This window comes from Bombina bombina, chromosome 1, assembly GCF_027579735.1.
Source record: "Bombina bombina isolate aBomBom1 chromosome 1, aBomBom1.pri, whole genome shotgun sequence".
In the NCBI taxonomy this organism is placed as follows: Eukaryota; Metazoa; Chordata; class Amphibia; order Anura; family Bombinatoridae; genus Bombina; species Bombina bombina.
The window spans coordinates 1564969169-1564985207 of record NC_069499.1 but is presented as its reverse complement, the minus strand read 5'-3'; positions in this window follow the sequence as shown (position 1 = coordinate 1564985207).

Sequence of the window (16039 nt, the reverse complement as noted above, 5' to 3'; positions counted from 1 at the left end):
AAGAACACGATCCCAGGGGGTTTTAGGATCAAGAACCAGCCCACAATTGGAAGAAGCAATAAAAACTTCTGCTTAAAATGGTGCCAGATCTTGAACAAATGTTCTATGGATCTAATACTACTAGTAATCGAAGAATGTACAAACATACTAACCACCATGAGAGATGAGCTAAAAGAATGTAATACCAACAAGATGCAGATGCTGAGAGATGACTGCAGTGACACATGGTTGGACAACATCACCAAACAAGTTAATGACTATAAAAGGGAATTAGTGGCTTTCAAGAACCATGGCTCCATGGTAACACACAAAGAGGACCACATAGACTGGGATCCAGGTTCCTTAACACTGTGGATAGCAGCTCTGGTTCAGACACAGTGGATACCCCCAACAAAATCAACAACACCAACAGGACCAAGGACTTGCAACACCTAATGCCTCTTTTTTTAGGGGTAACTACCAGGTCAGGAAACACACGAGGCCGAGGCCACACCCGAGGAGGGGGAACTATTGTGGACGGTAGACCACCCCTACCACCAAAACAGTGAACTCTGATATTGTCATCAACATTAGTAACAGAGTACTGGACAGAGCTGAGATCAGTCTACTCAATAAAGGACTTACTTTTATTCCCACTTTCAAGAATGACAACTTTGACACCTTTTCGGATATAAATAAATTCCAGAAACATCTAAAACTCAAAGAACACTTCGGGGACACCACAATGGAAGTAGAGACCAATAATTTTAAACCAAAAAGCTAATTTGAGCCAGCAAACAGCGGATCAAGTATTAAAACGTATACTAGATTGATCTTGAATGGCTCTGAAAGAATCACTATGGATGGACACAGACCAAATTTCTCCAAAAGGTAAAAGACAAGCACTAAAGTCACTAGCTACAGACTCAAGCATTGTGATATGGCCCGTGGACAAGGGTGGAGCCATTGTATTAATGGAATATGACCAATACAGAGATGAGATTCTGAGACAACTGAGCGATAATGTGACTTAAAAGAAACTGACATGGGACCCCACTAAAGATTTCAAAAAGGAGATTGATTACCTACTGGAAGACGCAGTCAATAAAAATTGGATAGAAAAAGATGAATTCCACTTTCTAATAATGATACACCCAATCCCTCCTATCCTCTACACACTGCTAAAGATACACAAGGATCAACAGAATCCAGCTGGTAGACCGATAGTGTCTGAGAGAGGCTCCCTGCTCCAACCTTTGGCCAAATTCACCGATTCCCTACTACAACCAGTGGTTAAATGGATGGACTCTTATATTAGGGATTCCAGCGATCTAATCACATTACTGAAGTCATTGGAAGAAACCAACAAAGATGACATACTGGTGACAATGGACGTAAGGAGCCTCTACACCGTTATCGCGCACACTGAAGGTATAGGTGCAATAGAGAGAGACAGCACTAACCCACTATGCCTATGTGGGACCGCCCATTACTTTTATTCTGAGTTGTCTTAAAAAATGCTTGAAACTCAACTATTTTCGCTTTGAAAAGAACTTTTACCAACAGTTAATGGGGACAGCATTGGGATCAAACGTGGCTCCTGCTTATGCTAACCTATTTATGGAGCAATATGAAAAAGGGACAATGGATGTATAAAGCCATAAAGATATCAGGTGCTACAAAATATACATTGATGATGTTTCATTTGGCAAGGACAAGAGGAATCTCTGACTTCATGGGTTAACCAACTAAACAACAGAGAATCTCCAATAAAGTTTGAACTAAAGTATGATCATGACTATATTGATTTCCTTGATCTAAGAATATATAAAAATCAAGGTAAATTATATACAACTCTTTATACCAAACCGACAGATAGAAACTTCCTACTGGAAGCTACCAGCAACCACCCACCTCATACCCGTAAGGCTATCATCAAGTCTCAAATGATGAGAGTTATGAGAAACAACACTGAGACAACCAATCGGGAACAGCAGCTGGAGATGATGGCCACTAAGTTTCTCCAATGAGGTTACAGGAATAGTCTAATTAGAGAGGTCATACAGGAGATCACATCAAAACCAAATGAGGCGTTGACCAGACCAAAAGAGGATAATAAGAAGCGGATGATCTTCACTACCACGTACAACTCTGGTAAGAAGGAATTAGCCGATAACATCAGAGAAAGATGGGAGATCCTCATGACGGATAAGACCCTACCATTTAGCCAGATGGACCCACCAATCATGGGCTACAAATGTGGGAAAAACCTAAGAGATAGCTTAATGCTCACTGACCCACAGCACTGCTACCAAAAGCAACAATGGCTAAAGACTAAGAAGACTGGCTGCTTCAGATATACAGGCTGCACAACCTGCTACGGGATAATTCCATGTAAAACGTTCCGCAATCCACATGCCACTAGAAGATTTACCAGTATATACTTGATCACATGTACCACAAGTCATGTGGTTTATCTACTCAGCTGTTGTTGTGGACAGTTCTATGTTGGAAAAACGATTGATAATGCCCGCCTAAGAATGGCGAACCATAGATTTGCAATACGCAGTGCATTGGATAAGGGTGTATCAGATCAACCAGTAGCGAGACATTTCTTGCAGGCAAAACATAAAGTCACTGACTTGCGGTTTATCCTGATCGATCACGCCCCCCCTTTGGAACAAGGAGGTGACCGGGACAGAACGCTCCTTCAACTTGAATCACAATGGATATATCGACTTGGTACCCTACACCCACATGGCCTAAACATGTCGAATGATTTGCATTGTTTCCCATGAACCCAGGAACTATGGGTGAGTTATATTTATTATCCTATGGGTTGGGATTTCGGACCAGGGTAAACCCCATGTCCTAATGGGATGGACGCTAGGTCTGACCCAATGAGCCTCATAGAAAACTCCCATATATAACTGCATCAGGGTTTGGCTAATGATGGGTGTAATACATGTGATACACATGAAACAGCATTTATGACCATAAATAAAAGGAGATGCCACCAATGTTATGATTGCAGCATACCACTGACTTGTTTTGCCTTACTCACTGTAAACCGCAACTAACTTTGAGACCTTGGAAAACATCAGACTTTGTGCTATTTATCCTATGCTCATGACCACCATGAGAATATATCTTAATTATATCCCAATTATGACTTTGATGGCCATTTGTCAACAGTAGACCAATGTTATACAAAAAAACAGTGGGGTCATACTGAGAAAGTTAGTCTAATACTCTGGCATAAAGTGTGTGTTATATTCTTGAACGCCTTTATATACCATGATTGACAGACCAATGATTTCAGATGAGGTCTGAATATAAGAAACCCCTACCTCTAGGGTGGCACATGGCTGATCATTGTAGTAATATGTATTAATATTTATTGTATTAACAATAGTCTTGTTTTTACCACACAGTGATTGGACATACCACACAGTGATTGCTTACACAAACAGCTATATATAGTATGACAATTAGTTACAGAACTAATGGTATTTATAGATTCTATCATAATTATCAATTGACTAGTCTATATAGGCATTTGCTCAAGACATCAGTAGAGATATAGAAGCCTATATACCTGGATACTTAAGCAATTTTTATACATCCTCCCTAGGACCTTGATGTATAGGCTCATATACACACATATATGTACATTAATGATAAATATTTATTTGGATATATTTGCACAATGGTGGTATCTGAAGCCACAGCAACATTAAACTATACAAAAGGCTCCCAGAATGGTGGCACTTTATTTAATCAGTATATTCTGTATATGTAGTCATTTATTATACCCATGCCATTATCACTGTTTAGTCTATCGTTACACTGCTATGACCTGCCTAAATAACTGACAGTATACATACAGTGGTGATACGCTACTAACACAGCGTCATACAAGTCATGATTCTATGCAAATTAGCCATGCGCTTCTGAGAAGAGACACGGACACGCTGGCTCTGTAACAATTGCGCCTAAACAGTTTTCAAACAGCGGAGGTTGCTTAGAAGCAACCGAACGGCTTCAATCTTACATTGAAACATTGAATCTTATTTAGTAGGTGAAACTGCTCTCAGACTTTATCCACACATGATTCCATGTATGCATTGACGAACACACTGTACGCATAGGTCAAACAAATATAAGCCTGACGACTTAATAAAAATAATAAGCGTAACCTGACATTAACCTGATACATGGTGTAACATCTATACAACAGTATAACATCTTACATACACTTGATTAAGTCTGTTTGATTCCAGCACCTGTATTTGCTGTTTATATATTATTGTTTATATATTATACTTTACTCTGTGATATATTATGCCTATTAGATGTAGGATTATTTTTATATAACTCTAAGAATTATATAAGGCCTGATACAATGACAAACTTATTAGAATGGCATTTTTTATTAACGAATGATACTTGGATACAGTACACTGTACACTGGTTTTAAATAAGTTATTGCATCTCTGATGGGGAAACACTTTATTTTTGTTATGATTTGGTTTATATTTTATGCATATATCGGTATCCATGCAACCATGTGATTGCCATGGTAACATTTTTTGGCACAATTAGTTGCACTGTTTGATGGGAGGGGCTTATTGTATTTAAAAGTCAGTATTTTCATTTGCACTGTGTTTGGTCTGAAGAAGGGGTCTGCTAACCCCAAAACGTTACCACATAATAAAATAATCTATAACTATTTTATCTAAAGACAGCGAGTTCAGTCCTTGATTGAAGAAACCTATATATATATATATATATATATATATATATATATATATATATATATATATATATATATATATATATATATATATATATATATATATATATATATATATATATATATATATATATATATATATATTGTATATATATATATATATATATATATATATACTGTATATATATATATATATATATAAATATATATATATATGAATATCTATTTAAAAATACAAACGGCTAGATTTAGAGTTTGGTGTTAGCTGTCAAAACCAGCGTTAGAGGCTCCTAACGCTGGTTTTGGGCTACCGCTGGTATTTGGAGTCAGTCATTAAAGGGTCTAACGCTCACTTTGCAGCCGCGACTTTTCTATACCGCAGATCCCCTTACGTCAATTGCGTATCATATCTTTTCAATGGGATCCTTCTTACGCCGGTATTTAGAGTCGTGGCTGAAGTGAGCGTTAGAAATCTAACGACAAAACTCCAGCCGCAGAAAAAAAACAGGAGTTAAGAGCTTTCTGGGCTAACGCTGGTTCATAAAGCTCTTAACTACTGTGCTCTAAAGAACACTAACACCCATAAACTACCTATGTACCCCTAAACCGAGGCCCCCCCCACATCGCCGCCACTCTATTAAAAAATATTAACCCCTAATCTGCCGACCGCACACCGCCGCCACCTACGTTATCCCTATGTACCCCTAATCTGCTGCTCCTAATACCGCCGACACCTACATAATATTTATTAACCCCTAATCTGCCGCCCCAGCTATCGCTGACACCTTCATATTTTTTTTAACCCCTAATCTGCCGCTCCGTACACCGCCGCAACCTACATTATACCTATGTACCCCTAATCTGCTGCCCCTAACACAGCCGACCCCTATATTATATTTATTAACCCCTAATCTGCCGCCCCCAACGTCGCCTCCACCTACCTACAATTATTAACCCCTAATCTGCCGACCGGACCACACCGCTACTATAATAAATGTATTAACCCCTAAAGCTAAGTCTAACCCTAACACTAACACCCCCCTAACTTAAATATAATTTAAATCTAACGAAATAAATTAACTCTTATTAAATAAATTATTCCCCAACGTCGCCTCCACCTACCTACAATTATTAACCCCTAATCTGCCGACCGGACCACACCGCTACTATAATAAATGTATTAACCCCTAAAGCTAAGTCTAACCCTAACACTAACACCCCCCTAACTTAAATATAATTTAAATCTAACAAAATAAATTAACTCTTATTAAATAAATTATTCCTATTTAAAGCTAAATACTTACCTGTAAAATAAACCCTAATATAGCTACAATATAAATTATAATTATATTGTAGCTATTTTAGGATTAATATTTATTTTACAGGCAACTTTGTAATTATTTTAACCAGGTACAATAGCTTTTTAAATAGTTAATAACTATTTAATAGCTACCTAGTTAAAATAATTACAAAATTACCTGTAAAATAAATGCTAACCTAAGTTACAATTAAACCTAACACTACACTATCAATAAATAAATTAAATAAAATACCTACAATTATCTACAATTAAACCTAACACTACACTATCAATAAATTAATTAACTAAAATACCTACAAATAAATACAATGAAATAAACTAACTAAAGTACAAAAAATAAAAAAGAACTAAGTTACAAAAAATAAAAAAATATTTACAAACATTAGAAAAATATTACAACAATTTTAAACTAATTACACCTACTCAAAGCCCCCTAATAAAATAACAAAGACCCCCAAAATAAAAAAATGCCCTACCCTATTCTAAAATTAAAATAGAAAAGCTCTTTTACCTTACCAGCACTGAAAAGGGCCCTTTGCGGGGCATGCCCCAAAGAATTCAGCTCTTTTGCCTGTAAAAAAAAAAACATACAATACCCCCCCCCCAACATTACAACAAGAAAGAAGATTGAAGATGCCGCTTGATAGAAGACTTCAGTCGGATCATGGACCTCTTCAGCTCCCGCTTGGATGAAGACTTCAGCCGAATCATGGACATCTTCAGCCCCCCACTTGGGCTTGGATCAAGACATTGGAGGCTCTTCTGGATCGATCGGTGAACCCGGCATGGTGAAGACAAGGTAGGGAGATCTTCAGGGTCTTAGTGTTAGGTTTATTTAAGGGGGGGTTGGGTTAGATTAGGGGTATGTGGGTGGTGGGTTGTAATATTGGGGGGGGTATTGTATGTTTTTTTTTTACAGGCAAAAGAGCTGAATTCTTTGGGGCATGCCCCGCAAAGGGCCCTTTTCAGGGCTGGTAAGGTAAAAGAGCTTTTCTATTTTAATTTTAGAATAGGGTAGGGCATTTTTTTATTTTGGGGGTCTTTGTTATTTTATTAGGGGGCTTAGAGTAGGTGTAATTAGTTTAAAATTGTTGTAATATTTTTCTAATGTTTGTAAATATTTTTTTATTTTTTGTAACTTAGTTCTTTTTTATTTTTTGTACTTTAGTTAGTTTATTTCATTTAATTTATTGATAGTGTAGTGTTAGGTTTAATTGAAGATAATTGTAGGTAGTTTATTTAATTTATTTATTGATAGTGTAGTGTTAGGTTTAATTGTAACTTAGGTTAGGATTTATTTTACAGGTAATTTTGTAATTATTTTAACTAGGTAGCTATTAAATAGTTATTAACTATTTAATAGCTATTGTACCTTGTTAAAATAAATACAAAGTTGCCTGTAAAATAAATATTATTCCTAAAATAGCTACAATATAATTATAATTTATATTGTAGCTATATTAGGATTTATTTTACAGGTAAGTATTTAGCTTTAAATAGGAATAATTTATTTAATAAGAGTTAATTTATTTAGTTAGATTTAAATTATATTTAACTTAGGGGGGGTGTTAGTGTTAGGGTTAGACTTAGCTTTAGGGGTTAATACATTTATTAGAGTAGCGGTGCGGTCCGGTCGGCAGATTAGGGGTTAATTATTGTAGGTAGGTGGAGGCGACGTTGGGGGCGGCAGATTAGGGGTTAATAAATATAATATAGGGGTCGGCGGTGTTAGGGGCAGCAGATTAGGGGTACATAGGGATAATGTAGGTTGCGGCGGTGTACGGAGCGGCAGATTAGTGGTTAATAATAATATGCAGGGGTCAGCGATAGCGGGGTCGGCAGATTAGGGGTTAATAAGTGTAAGGTTAGGGGTGTTTAGACTCGGGGTACATGTTAGGGTGTTAGGTGCAGACTTGGGTAGTGTTTCCCCATAGGAAACAATGGGGCTGCGTTAGGAGCTGAACGCTGCTTTTTTGCAGGATTTAGGTTTTTTTTCAGCTCAAACAGCCCCATTGTTTCCTATGGGGGAATCGTGCACGAACACGTTTTTGAAGCTGGCCGCGTCCGTAAGCATCACTGGTATTTAGAGTTGCAGTGGCGGTAAATATGCTCTACGCTCCCTTTTTTGGAGCCTAACGCAGCCCTTCTGTGAACTCTAAATACCAGCGGTATTTAAAAGGTGCGGGGAAAAAAAGCATGCGTAGCTAACGCACCCCTTTGGCCGCAGAACTCTAAATCTAGCCGATAGAATATATTCTGCTATGTGAAGAACATTTTAATGTGAAGTAAACACATACGTCTAGATTACGAGTTGTGCATTAGGGTAAAAAAGCAGCGTTAAGAGGTCCTAACGCTGCTTTTTTACGCCCGCTGGTATTACGAGTCTTGAAGGTTTAGGTGTACCGCGCACTTTTTTGGCCTTACCGCAAAACGACTTACGTAAACTTCGTAAAGTCTTTTTTCTATGGGACTTCCATAACGCTGATATTACAAATCTGTCCTGGGAGGCCAAAAAGTGAGCGGTACACCCTACCCTGTCAAGATCCCTAACGCATTTTAGTCAGTAGTTATGAGTTTTATGGTACAACGCTGTAACATAAAACTCATAACTAAAGTGCTAAAAAGTACACTAACACCCATAAACTACCTATTAACCCCTAAACCGAGGCCCTCCCGCATCACAAATACTATAATAAAATTATTAACCCCTAACCTGCCGCTCCGGACATCGCAGCCACCTAAATTATATTTATGAACCCCTAATCTGCTGCCCCCAACAACGCCGACACCTACATTATATTTATTAAACCCCTAATCTGCCGCCCCCAATGTCGCCGCAACCTACCTACACTTTTTAACCCGTAATCTGCCGCCCCCAACGTCACCACCTTTATAATAAACATATTAATCCCTAAACCGCCGCACTCCCGCCTCACAAACATTAGTTAAATATTATTAACCCCTAAATATTATTAACCCCTAATCTGCCATCCCTAACATCGCCTAACACCCACTAACTTAAATATAATTTAAATAAATCTAAATAAATATTCCTATCATTAACTAAATAATTCCTATTTAAAACTAAATACTTACCTATAAAATAAACCTTAAGCTAGCTACAATATAACTAATAGTTACATTGTAGCTAGCTTAGGGTTTATTTTTATTTTACAGGCAAGTTTGTATTTATTTTAACTAGGTATTAACTATTTAATAACTACCTAGCTAAAATAAATACAAAAGTACCTGTAAAATAAAACCTAACCTAAGTTACACTAACACCTAACACTACACTATAATTAAATAAATTAACTAAATTAAATACAAATACCTAAATTAAATTAGCTAAAGTACAAAACCCCCCCACTAAATTAAAGAAAATATTAAACAAATTACAGATATTTAAACTAATTACACCTAATCTAATAGCCCTATTAAAATAAAAAAGCCCCCCCCCAAAAAAAAAACCTTAGCCTAAACTAAACTACAAATAGCCCTAAATAGGTCCTTTTGTGGGACATTGCCAAAAAGTAATCAGCTCTTTTACCTGTAAAAAAAATACAAACAACCCCCAACAGTAAAACCCACCACCCACACAACCTACGCCCCAAATAAAATACTATCTAAAAAAAACCTAAGCTCCCCATTGCCCTGAAAAGGGCATTTGGATGGGCATTGCCCTTAAAAGGACAGTTAGCTCTTTTGCAGGTCCAAAGTCCCTAACCTAAAAATAAAACCCACCCAATACACCCTTAAAAAAAAAAACCCTGAAGATCGAATTAACGGGAGAAGTCTTCATCCAAGCCGGACCAAAGTCCTCAACAAAGCCGCGAGAAGTCTTCATCCAAGCCGGGGCGAAGTTGTCCTCCAGACGGGCAGGTCTTCATCCAGACGGCATGTTCTATCTTCATCCATCCGGCGCGGAGCGGGTCCATCTTCAAGACATCCAACGCAGAGCATCCTCTTCATCCGATGACTAAAGCTGAATGAAGCTACCTTTAAGTGAAGTCATCCAAGATGGCGTCCCTTAGATTCCGAATGGCTGATAGAATTCTATCAGCCAATTGGAATTAAGGTAGAAAAAATTCTATTGTTTAAAGGGTTTATAGTGTATATAGCGCTGGACTTAAAACATTTTTGCCTTCCCAAAGTACTGTCCTCCTCCTGGACAGAAAAAGTATGAATAGAACAAAGATTTCTTAGGGGGGTGCTAAATAAGCTCAAAGCGTTAAAGATAGGGATATGATCACTTTTCCTATATTTTGGTATAATAAAGACCTCAATTTAGGTGTTACAATAATGTTATGTGTATTTAGACACTTATGGGCTTCTTTTTTGAAATTTCTATTTTTGTAATAGTGTTGAGAATTTAGGGATATATTCACTTTTCTTATATATATGTAATGATAAAAACCTCTGTGTGTTTAATTTGTACTTAGTATGGTTGTTAATATAGTTATATCAATGTAACTATTGTATGCTTTTCTATATTAGGACATAAGAATCAATAAATATAAATTCAGATCTAACCAATTTTCTCTGCTCCTCAATTTATGTATTGAAATAGTATCAAATATATTGGAACACTCACGGGCTTCCACTTTGAAGCCTCTGTGTCTGTGTAAAAGTGGTGTCATAAATTTATAAACACTCTCTAGCTACTATTTAGAATAAAGAAAAAAAGTAACAATTTTAAAACCAAAGTGCTTTTACTTATTATTAAAATCGCTTAAACAATAAAAAACATACAATTTATAGACTTTTTGCTAAAGTCTCTGTATACAGAAATACTACAAAACAAAATAAACATTAAAATGAGCTCATTTCAAATGAGACCTAAATTTCAAGAATACAATGTATCTTGCATTGGCATTAGAAAAGATATTTTGCATATACCTAAATGCAAGTGTATTTTCTATTCTTGATACGATCTCTCTTTAGGAAGATGACTTCATATTTTCAACTGAACAAATTGTTATACTGTAGAATAATCTAACGATACCACCTTTGGTTAACTGTTATGATATTAGTTTTAATGAAAAATACAGTCTCTCCTAGAAAGTTGTTGTCTTGTTGCAATGCCCCTTATTTTGACAGATGCAATTTTGTATGCGTTTAGAAATAAAAGTCTCTCCTAATGCATTTCTTTTTCGACAATAGATTATAGTGGCTAACTACTGGTTACCTTAATTGCCTTTTCAGAGTTGCTTTAGAGAGATGCAATCACTGATCGTATTAATGACTGAACCTTTGGTAGACTCTGTTGTAATCCTGCCGTGCAGGTAGTCTTACCCTTCCTTCAAGCTATTTTCTCTCAGGAGCTGATGTTTTTCGGTCCGCTCTGACCGCCAGACAGTTCCAGGTATTCACCTTCAATGTTTTCAAACTTGCGCAAGTTTCTTAGTTCCTTAGATCGGACTTCTTCCCGTGCACTTAGTACAGAATGTGCGCAAGGGGAATGGATATCTGCAGTCTTTTCTTTTCAACTTCAGGTGTTTGTTTCTCTCTCCGTTTGTATATAACTCACGGCAATTCCTTTTCTTTCAGAAAAAATCTTTCTAGCTGCGATGGTTCTCACACACAGCGTCAAACCACCTGTTATTGCTCCAATCACAGCTTCAACCGGTTTCACCCTAATTGCGGACTTTCTATATTTCTATATATATATTCTATGTATTTTTAAATAGATATTCATATATATATATATATATATATATATATATATATATATATATATATATATATATATATATATATATATATTCTTCAACAAACTACAAGAGGAGAATAAGGACCATCAAAAATGTCTTAAGGCCCTGTATAGATAGGGAATCAAGCACTCTTTTTTTATAAAAAATAGCTCAAAAGTGTAGCTAAATTAAACAAATGGAATGAATCTCTGACCAGTACAATCACTGAGAACAAAAAATTATTTATTAATATTACAGAAAGAAGTAAATCCTAACTGTCTAAACATAGCAATAGGCCAGTTGTGTGCTGGCCTCGGGTATATGTTAGCAACACAAAGTAAAGTATGTTGAACAAACAATATAGTACATGTGGCCAATTAAAACCCTGAAGATGTGCACATCATAATCATAATATTGGCAAAAATACAATCCAAAGACACTGCTACACCCAAGCTGTACACGGTACCCAAGTCAATACAAGGGATAATTACCGGACAGGTAAATTTTTACGGATCTAAGTAGTGATAGGTGCTTTGTAAAGATTTCAGGAACAACAATAATGGCAGTATAGCAACAATTACAAAGAATTACATACAAGTATGAAGAATAGCTATTGCAATGGTTATTAGCAATAAGATAGATAGTGAGTTACATGCAAGTATGAAGAATAACTATTGCAATGGTTATTAGCAATAAGATAGATAGTGGAACATAGTAATACATCCTCCATAATGAATTGCCTCAGTACAGCAGTTACATAGAGACACAGCAGTTTACATAGAGATGCCTGCATATATTGAGATAAAATTCTCACAAGAGTGTATTGCTGAAGAAAACAACCAAATCACACCAGGATGATTTTCCACATATAGCGGTATTGTCTTCAGCCAGACTTTAGCAAAATGGGATAAGTGCTGCCAAAGCTGCATGTGTGTTAGTAAAGCATAGTACTTCTTATTGCTGAAGATGTTGTGTGAAAGCAGCAAACAAGCCAAATGAGCAGTGGGAGTCAGTCCAGGCTAACCCCCCATATTGCAAGTGAAAGCAGCTGTATTCCTATGTTAAACCATAAGCATGCACTTATCTGATTCTGGAGGTGTCCACAATTGAGGTCCGCTGTTGTAGCATTCAACTGGCTCAGCAAACTGTTTCATGGGACTCAATTACAAGGCAGTATTTCAGGAGGCAACCGGTAACAAACCTATATGTAGGTTTCTTCAATCAAGGACTGAACTCGCTGTATTTAGATAAAATATTTTAAATTTTTCTAAAACGTATACAAAATTGCATCTGTCAAAATAAGGGGCATTGCAACAAGACTACAACTTTCTAGGAGAGACTGTATTTTTCATTAAAACTAATATCATAACAGTTAACCAAAGGTGGTATCGTTAGATTATTCTATAACAATTTGTTCAGTTGAAAATATGAAGTCATCTTCCTAAAGAGAGATCGTATCAAGAATAGAAAATACACTTGCATTTAGGTATATGCAAAATATCTTTTCTAATGCCAATGCAAGATACATTGTATTCTTGAAATTTAGGTCTCATTTGAAATGAGCTCATTTTAATGTTTATTTTGTTTTGTAGTATTTCTGTATACAGAGACTTTAGCAAAAAGTCTATAAATTGTATGTTTTTTATTGTTTAAGCGATTTTAATAATAAGTAAAAGCACTTTGGTTTTAAAATTGTTACTTTTTTTTCTTTATTCTAAATAGTAGCTAGAGAGTGTTTATAAATTTATGACACCACTTTTACACAGACACAGAGGCTTCAAAGTGGAAGCCCGTGAGTGTTCCAATGTATTTGATACTATTTCAATACATAAATTGAGGAGCAGTGAAAATTGGTTACATCTGAATTTATATTTATTGATTCTTATGTCCTAAAATAGAAAAGCATACAATAGTTACATTGATATAACTATATTAACAACCATACTAAGTACAAATTAAACACAGAGAGGTTTTTATCATTACATATATATAAGAAAAGTGAATATATCCCTAAATTCTCAACACTATTACAAAAATAGAAATTTCAAAAAAGAAGCCCATAAGTGTCTAAATACACATAACATTATTGTAACACCTAAATTGAGGTCTTTATTATACCAAAATATAGGAAAAGTGATCATATCCCTATCTTTAACGCTTTGAGCTTATTTAGCGCCCCCCTAAGAAATCTTAGAAAAAATCCTATTGACTGATTCAATCAGCCAATAGGATTGAAGTTCAATCCTATAGGCTGATCCAATCAGCCAATAGGATTGAGCTCGCATTCTATTGGAAGATCCAATCAGGTTTTTTTAAGGGTGTATTGGGTGGATTTTATTTTTAGGTTATGGACTTTGGGCCCGCAATAGAGCTAACTGCCCTTTTCAGGGCAATGGGGAGCTTAGGTTTTTTAGATAGTATTTTATTTGGGGGGTTGGTTGTGTGGGTGGTGGGTTTTACTGTTGGGGGGGTTGTTTGTATTTTTTTTAAAAAGAGCTGATTACTTTGATTAATTTTGTGTAATTAGTTTAAATATCTGTAATTTGTTATTTATTTTCTGTAATTTAGTTGGGTTTTTTTGTACTTTAGCTAATTTAATTTAATTTAGGTAATTGTATTTAATTTAGTTAATTTATTTAATTATAGTGTAGTGTTAGGTGTTATTGTAACTTAGGTTAGGTTTAATTTTACAATTACTTTTATATTTATTTTAGCTAGGTAGTAATTAAATAGTTAATAACTATTTAATAACTATTGTACCTAGTTAAAATAAATACAAACTTGCCTGTAAAATAAAAATAAACCCTAAAATAGCTACAATGTAACTATTAGTTATATTGTAGCTAACTTAGGGTTTATTTTACAGGTAAGTATTTAGTTTTAAATAGGAATAATTTATTTAATGATAAGAATATTTATTTAGATTTATTGTAATTATATTTAAGTTAGGGGGTGTTAGGGTTAGGGTTAGACTTAGGTTTAGGGGTTAATATTAATATAGTGGCAGCGACGTTAGGGGCGGCAGATTAGGGGTTAATAAATGTAGATAGGTTGCGGTGCCATTGGGGGCGGCAGATTAGGGGTTAATAAATATAATGTAGGCGTCGTCGATGTTGGGGGCAGCAGATTAGGGGTTCATAAGTATAATGTAGGTGGCGGTGGTGTTCGGAGAGGCAGATTAGGGTTTAATAATATAATGCAGGTGTCGACGATGTCGTAGGCGGCAAATTAGGGGTTAATAAGTGTAAGATTAGGGGTGTTTAGACTCAGGTTCATGTTAGGGTATTAGGTGTAGATATAAATTTTATTTCCCCCTAGGAATCAATGGGGCTGCGTTAAGGAGTTTTACGCTGCTTTTTTGCAGGTGTTAGACTTTTTTTCAGCCGGCTCTCCCCGTTGATTCCTATGGGGAAATCGTGCACGAGCACGTTACACCAGCTCACCGCTGACTTAAGCAGCGCTGGTGTTGGAGTGTGGTAAGGAGCAAAATTTTGCCCAACGCTCACTTCTTGTCTTTTAACGATGGGTTTCTGAAAACTCGTAATACCAGCACTGCAGGTAAGTGAGCGGTGAGGGAAAACTGCTCGTTAGCACCGCACACCCTCTAAACGTAAAACTCGTAATCTAGGCCATAGTTAAACACTTTATTTAATATGAATGTTGCATAAATATGCTTTATCTACTTGACTGCAATTGGCTCCAATGCACTTCTATATATGTCTATAAATGTGTACATATGTAGTTATATGTGTATATCTGTCTGTAAATACATTTGTACACATATAAATATGAGGGCAGAGTGTGTGGGTGTCCATGATGGCCACACTAGAGCTCTGGCTACAGAAAGGATAAAGCCCACCATCAGACCTTACAAATCGGCTGATATGTGCGGATCCTGCTCACCGTTAAGCTGAAGAAGAGATAGCAGATCTGCTCAGCGCTATATTTACCCTCTCAGGGGGAGCTACAATCCTGTCAAAAAGATTACGGCTTAGGCCGAACTTTAGCCCTGCTCCAGTAGCCGCTCCCAGCACATGCAGCTCCAGCGCTCCCCAGAGTGCTACAACACAATGCAGCCCATACACTATCAGGCACCATATCCTGAGATACATCAACGGCTGCCTTGGTTCGGTATCCTGCAGGGACAATCTCTAAACTAGATCCTGTACCACATCACCTCCCTGAATTGCCATAGATGCAGTAATAACTAGTCATACCTAAGCCATGCAGCATTAAAGATGCTTATATGACCTCACATCTATCTACTACGGCCATTATATAAACTGTGAA